This window comes from Alligator sinensis, unplaced genomic scaffold (assembly GCF_000455745.1).
Source record: "Alligator sinensis unplaced genomic scaffold, ASM45574v1 scaffold277_1, whole genome shotgun sequence".
NCBI lineage: Eukaryota > Metazoa > Chordata > Crocodylia > Alligatoridae > Alligator > Alligator sinensis.
The window spans coordinates 994,320-1,000,744 of NW_005841899.1; the positions used below are offsets into that span (position 1 = coordinate 994,320).

Consider the following 6,425-nt stretch of genomic DNA (forward strand, 5'->3'; position numbering starts at 1 on the left):
GGTCCAGAGGAGGGCCACCCGCATGATCCGGGGACAGCAGGGCAGACCCTACAATGAGAGGCTACGGGACCTGAACCTGTTCAGCCTTCACAAGAGAAGACTGAGCGGGGACCTGGTGACCGTCTACAAACTCAGTAGGGGGGACCAGAAGGGTTTGGAGGAGACCTTGTTTCCCCTAGCGCCCCTCCCCCCCCGGGATAACAAGGAATAACGGCCACAAGTTGTTGGATAGTAGGTTTAGATTAGACATCCGTAAGAACTACTTCACAGTTAGGGCGGCTAGGATCTGGAACCAACTTCCAAGGGAAGTGGTGCTGGCTCCTACCCTGGGGGTCTTTAAGAAGTGGCTTGATGCCTACCTGGCTGGGGTCATTTGAGCCCAGTTTTCTTCCTGCCCAGGCAGGGGGTTGCACTTGAAGATCTACAAGGTCCCTTCCGACCCTACTTCTATGATTCTATGATACTTCTGGTTCACTTCTGGGTTCACCAGGGAGCATGAAGAGGGGCTCCCTGTCACCCTCCCGGCTCAGCTATTAGCTGTGGTGGGACCCTGGGTGTCCCCCCAGACCCAGGAGGCACCAGTCACTGAGCTAGGGGGGTGCAAGACGGCCCCCCCCTGCATGCTCCCCAGTGGACCTGGAGGTGGACCAGAAGTGCTTCTGGTCCACTTCTGGGTCTGCTGCTGAGCATGGTGAGGAGCCCCCTGCGTTTCTGTGGGACTCTCCGTGGGCCCTAGCATCATAGCATTCACGAGCCTCTGCTACCTAGAGGTATGTAGAAAAAACATTTAAAGCCGTGCCTATGTCCAAATCACCGAATCTTTCCAAATCTCTCCGAATTAATTGGAGGGTTCCAATTCAATTCAGAGAGATTAAAGAGACCTCTGATTCTATTTGGATTTGGAGATTCAGCCATTGAATCAGGCCAAATCGCCACCGAATCAAATCAGGGACCGAAGCTTCATACAGCCCTACTGCACAGTACCCTCCCATCCAGGACAGTACTAAACTTTGTTGCCCTTACCACTCTACAGTGCTCAATTCCTGAGTCACACTTTTCCCCTATTCAGGAGAACCTATCTTCTTTGCACCTCAGTGTAGAATGAATGGGGTCAGTGAGTCACAGATTTAAACCCTTAACTAGCCACTGACCAATTAAGACTGTCTTATTATTGACCATTTCATCACCTCAGAAGGCAGGGGAGTCTCAGGCTATCAGGGCTGATCATTCCTACTTGTGTTTCACGAGGACAAGGTAAAGCTCATCCCGAATTCCTGCCCAAGTTGTTCCAAATTTGGTATGAACCAACACACTGATTTCCCAGCTCTCCTCCCCAAAGTCACACTCAAAATCAAGAGAAGGTAATGTTCATACACCTACATGCACTGTCTTTTTGCTCTGACAGGCTACACATGCATCCTTACTACTGTTTGTAGCCTTTCCAGCTGATTAAAGCTCTAGCAATACACTCTCTGAGACAATCTCAGCAGTCCTGCAACTGTATGAAGGCATGCTGTAGATTAGCCTGGTTAGAATAATCACTTTGCCATCTCATAGCTCATTTCCCCGGAGCCCAATGTTCTGAAATCTGGAGGGCTGATGCAGTCTCCACCCCGAGAGTCCATGTGCAGGCCTCCAGGGAGCCACTACCGAGTCTTAGTTCTACGGGATTCTGTACTGGCAAAGACACCGAGGGAGGCTTGGCCTGCTGCGCTCTTTATCTCCTTGGATGGGGACAATTTTGAAGATACGAGCTCAGACTTCTGGCTTTAATGAACACTGCTGGCTAACATAATTCAGTCTTGCTTCTATGGGACATATGCCCACAAAGACTGGAATCTATATGGATAACGCATCTCAGAGAACCACGAGTAATTATTCTTTTTTTTACATGTATTTTTGCATGAAAATGGCTATTTATGTATCAGAAACTTGCAAAAACACAATCTCATTTCCTCATTCTTTTAATATAAAAGAGGATAGATTGCGCTTGAAAACTGTCCAATTTCCACTTTGGTATTTGTTCCTTTTTGAGAAAAAAATTGCATGCCAAGCAAGCTCTTCTGTGAAAATGAGCCTATTCTCAAGTTCATAAGGAAACATGAAAAGCCTTGGATTCTACATCTATATCTATTTATTATCTGTCAGTCTCAATATATATACAGTTCCCATCACTGAATTTTCTGTGAAGCTCACAAACACTGAGGAAATTAATCTTCAGCACCCCTGGGATAAAAGGAAACCCTCCGTTTAGCTATATTCAGAGATAAACATCTAATAAATAGACAGATGAAGTGAGCTTACCAAGGTCAAAGAGGAGTCTGTGGCAGAGAAAAACTCCGAACCCTAGTGTTCTCAGATCTGTGCGGGCCGGGAGCGACCCGAGCCCTTTTCGCGCTGCACGCGGGCTGTGGCCAGCAGCCCAGGCACGCCGGGGCAGAGAGGGAAGGCCTTCGAGCTGGAATTAGGCACAGACGCGTAGCGGTAGTTTAAAAGATTGTTTACTTACACCGAGATGGCAGTGGTGTAGGCTGGAAAACTTGATTAAGTTGCAGTTACAGATAGGAAAGAAAACAAAACTCGAACCTGCAGGGCACGAGGGTACGTCGCATAGGGTTCCGGTGACGGGAAGATGAAAATACGAGGGTACGTCGCAAAGGGTTTCGGCGACGGGAAAATAAACCTGCAGGACTCGAACCCGGGTAGAAGAGCTCTGGAGTCATCCGGTAAGGACTCTCACGAAGTTTGCTAGGCTCCATGGGTCCTTCTGCTACACGAAGTTTGCTAGGCTCCGTGGGTCCGGTTCGTTGCACGCAGGAGGGATACGTCTAGGAATCTATCGGCGACGGGGAGAGGCTAGAGGTTGATCAGACCTCTGTTGCCTGCTTGAAATGCGCTGGGTCTGTAAGGATCCGCAGCGCTTAGAGATCTTCACACAGCATGAAGTCTCCTCCTCCCTTGTTCGTGGAGTCCTCCAACTTGGGCGGAAACCACTCAAGCCTCTTATACGGCTAGCAAGCCAATCACTAGCCGCCACGTGTGAATAATTTAGAACTGGCCAATAATGGGACTCAAATTAGCATACAAATGGCGGGAACTCTTTGCAACGAGCATTTCTGTGCTGCAACAAAGAAATGCACCCTGCAAAGAAAGCTTCAAATTGGCGGGAAATTCTCCCTTGCACCGGGGTTCTCTTTTGCAGCAGAAAACTCCACCGTGCAAGGAAGCTGCAATTTAGCGGGGACAATTTAGCAGTGCCAAAGCACACAAAACAAAAATCACACCCTTTGGGTTGTGACAAGATCTATTTATATACATTAGATTTATCTACTGCCTTAAGCCCAAAGATCACTCTTTCTCTCTGATGTAACATATCTAATGTATACAAACAAGTGCATGCAATTCACTTCAAGTACCTTACTGACAATTTGCGAACCATAACTAATTGTGATCTTACAGCCGACTTTTTGCCTTCCTCTTCTGTACTGATTATTGTACCAGCCAATAGAAAAGTCAAAAGAATTCAGAGCTAGAAGGAAGCCTGAAACATCCTTTGCCTAACTGATCTGTAATCAGGGAAGTCTCTCTGTATGGTTCATGCGCAGCCACAGGATAAAGCAGAAAAATACTAGCCCTGGGTTCCCAGCTGATGAGAACAAACCAAAGACTTACAGAGTTCTGGTTTCAAACATGAGGGTTTGGTCATTCCTTGCTGACATCAAAGGCTATTTCTCCTCTCAAATAAAAGTATTTGTATTTTGAATGCCAAACCATTAGCCTGCAAGATTGTGTGTGGCCTCTAATGAATTTAGGCTTAAGTAGTTAATAGCGCTCTCAAACTTCAGAGTAGTTTATGAATTTTGGAATCTTTCACTGAACTGATCTTCCGGACATAAATTTCACCCCTCATTACTTAAAGAGCCCATGCTCCTTATTCTACATTACTATCTTAATGTACCTGAATATTTGTTATAATTTCTCTCTCAGGTATTTTACACAATGCATGTACTATAATTGAGTAGAATTTTATCTGCGCCCTACTATAAAAATTACTTCCTCCATCTGTCTGTAAGCTCTATATACAGAATTCCCTCAAGGAGGTTGTCTTTGCTATAAGGGTGAGAATCTTGACAAGACTTAACTTCATTTACCAATACAGATGCATGCTCTGGCTGTATCTTATTACTTATTCCACTGACATGACCACTATGCAACATTTAAAGTTCATTAATGGCAATATTTATTCAGGAGGCAGGTATATTGATATTGTTATAAGAACTCTGTTTTATATATCCCAGAACAATAATTAAGTTTGCAAAAAAACCCACATATGTGGTCAATGGTCAACAGATCAAAAGTGTTTATTACACAGAAGTTACTTTTATAACTACTCAAATATTAATTTCAACAGGCTGCACACAGTAAAACTAACTTACCATGGTGTCAGGGAATATGAGACCCATGTTGCATAACCACACTGGAGATTTCCTAGTAGGTTTCTTCATTTGTTACAAAATATGTAGCTGGATTGTGTCAAAAATCGTCTGCAGATGTCCACATTCAGAGGTATGCTCTGTTTAACATTCATGGCACAATATGGCAGCTATTGTGGCATTAACCACAGGAAACAGGCTTGATCCCAGAATCCACTGAGCAGTCGCTATTTTCAGATCACTTTTGAAATGGTAGCAACTATACTTGCATTCATTACATACTTGCATTCATTACATACTTGCATTCATTACATTCATTAGTAATTTATAGTAAGTTTTCTGCCACATCATAATATTTTTCGTATTTAATCTTGCATCCATTGTTAATATCAAATGTGGTATGACCGTGTCCCACACTGAGTGGGGAAGGACTTTTCCCCACTGCCCGTGACACACAGCATGGCTCTTGGGTAGAGGGAGAAGCCAGGAAGCACTTCTTGCTGCTACCCCAAGTCCACAGTGTGATTTTCCCTGCCCAGTGAGCTCCATAGGGCTGGCTGAGCAGGGAATGTGCACAAAGATAATGGACATCCGCCACAGTAAAGTAGCAGAGTCTATTAGGACCATTTGTTGCGCCACTGACTTTCCTGTCGTGGGACACAACAAAGGGTAAGGACATCTATTTGGTCAGCATTTGTGCTCCTAAAAAATGTTAAGGTGGCACAAATGAAATGTCAGACTACATCAGTTTCCACCTGAAGATTTTGAAGCCTCGGCTTAAGTATGATTTTGTTACTTAGGTACATGGATGCATTTTGGTCCATTCTCTTCTGGTTGCAAGGAGGTATCTTATAAACCCCCCCCGGTTCTTTTTTTTTTTTTTTTTAAGCAAAAAGTAAGAAGTCTCATTATCTAGAGGGCTGGGAACTAATGTGCATTTCAATATTTGAGTTCATGTAAAGGCAGAAATAATCACAGTAGACCTTTTCTGACCAAGGTCATGCAAGTTTTAATTTTAGTGGGACTGTCCTTGCTAAATATTTTAAATAATTGAGATTTTTGGGGCACCTGCATAACTGGGCTGAACCCCACTTCATTCTCACGGGAACACAAATATCCTCTTTACGTGTTCAATATTATTATCATCATCCTGGACAAAGTAAAACAAAAGGAACAAGACATACTCTGCAGTATGGGCACAGCAAATTGCCACAAGAAGCATATCTGCCTTTTTAAAGAGGGGTCTAATACAGGGGCAGGCAAACCCCAGCACAAGTACCAGAGTGTGGCATGCAAAGGCATTTTGCCTGGCACATGTCTCAGGGTGGACGATTTGGAAGAGGCCAGAGCTGTGTTGTCCCTTGTGGCTCCCCTACCATCCACCCCGTGTGCACCAACATCTTACAAGTCGAGGTTGTGGGTGTTTTGGCACTCTGCCCAAAAACGCTGCTTCCCTTGGCCTAGTACCTTCTGAAAATGTGCACTGACACAACAGATTGCTACTGTTTTGGGATATAATTTGCAAAATCATTTACGTTACTTAGACACATTGATGTATTTTAAGTGTCATGTCCTTAAGATGTTAAAAATGTGCTTATTGTCCCCTTTCAAATGGCAAAAAGGACAATGAATGTAACAAATGAAAGAGTTTCAAGAAGGAGCAAGAAGATACTAACATGATGGTACTAGAAACAGAAAATCTTAGATGGTAATGGAGGAATTCATGGAGAAAGTGAAAGGTGAGGGATGTGGACAACATTGAGAGGGTCCAGAGGAGGGCCACCCACATGATCCGGGGACAGCAGGGCAGACCCTACAATGAGAGGCTACGGGACCTGAACCTGTTCAGCCTTCACAAGAGAAGGATGAGGGGGGGACCCTGTGACCGTCTATAAACTCCTAGGGGGGACCAGAAGGGTTTGGGGGAGACCTTGTTTCCCCTAGTGCCGCCCCCCCCCCCCCCGGAAACACGAAAAAAGCGCCAACAGACCG

At 44.8% G+C, this 6,425-nt stretch overlaps 1 protein-coding gene across 7 annotated transcripts in view; it reads right to left on the reverse strand.

Annotated features, from left to right (window-relative positions):
• NCKAP5 (NCK associated protein 5) overlaps window positions 1-6,425 on the reverse strand; it is a 461,300-nt gene that overhangs the window by 208,732 nt on the left and 246,143 nt on the right. The window lies entirely within an intron of this gene.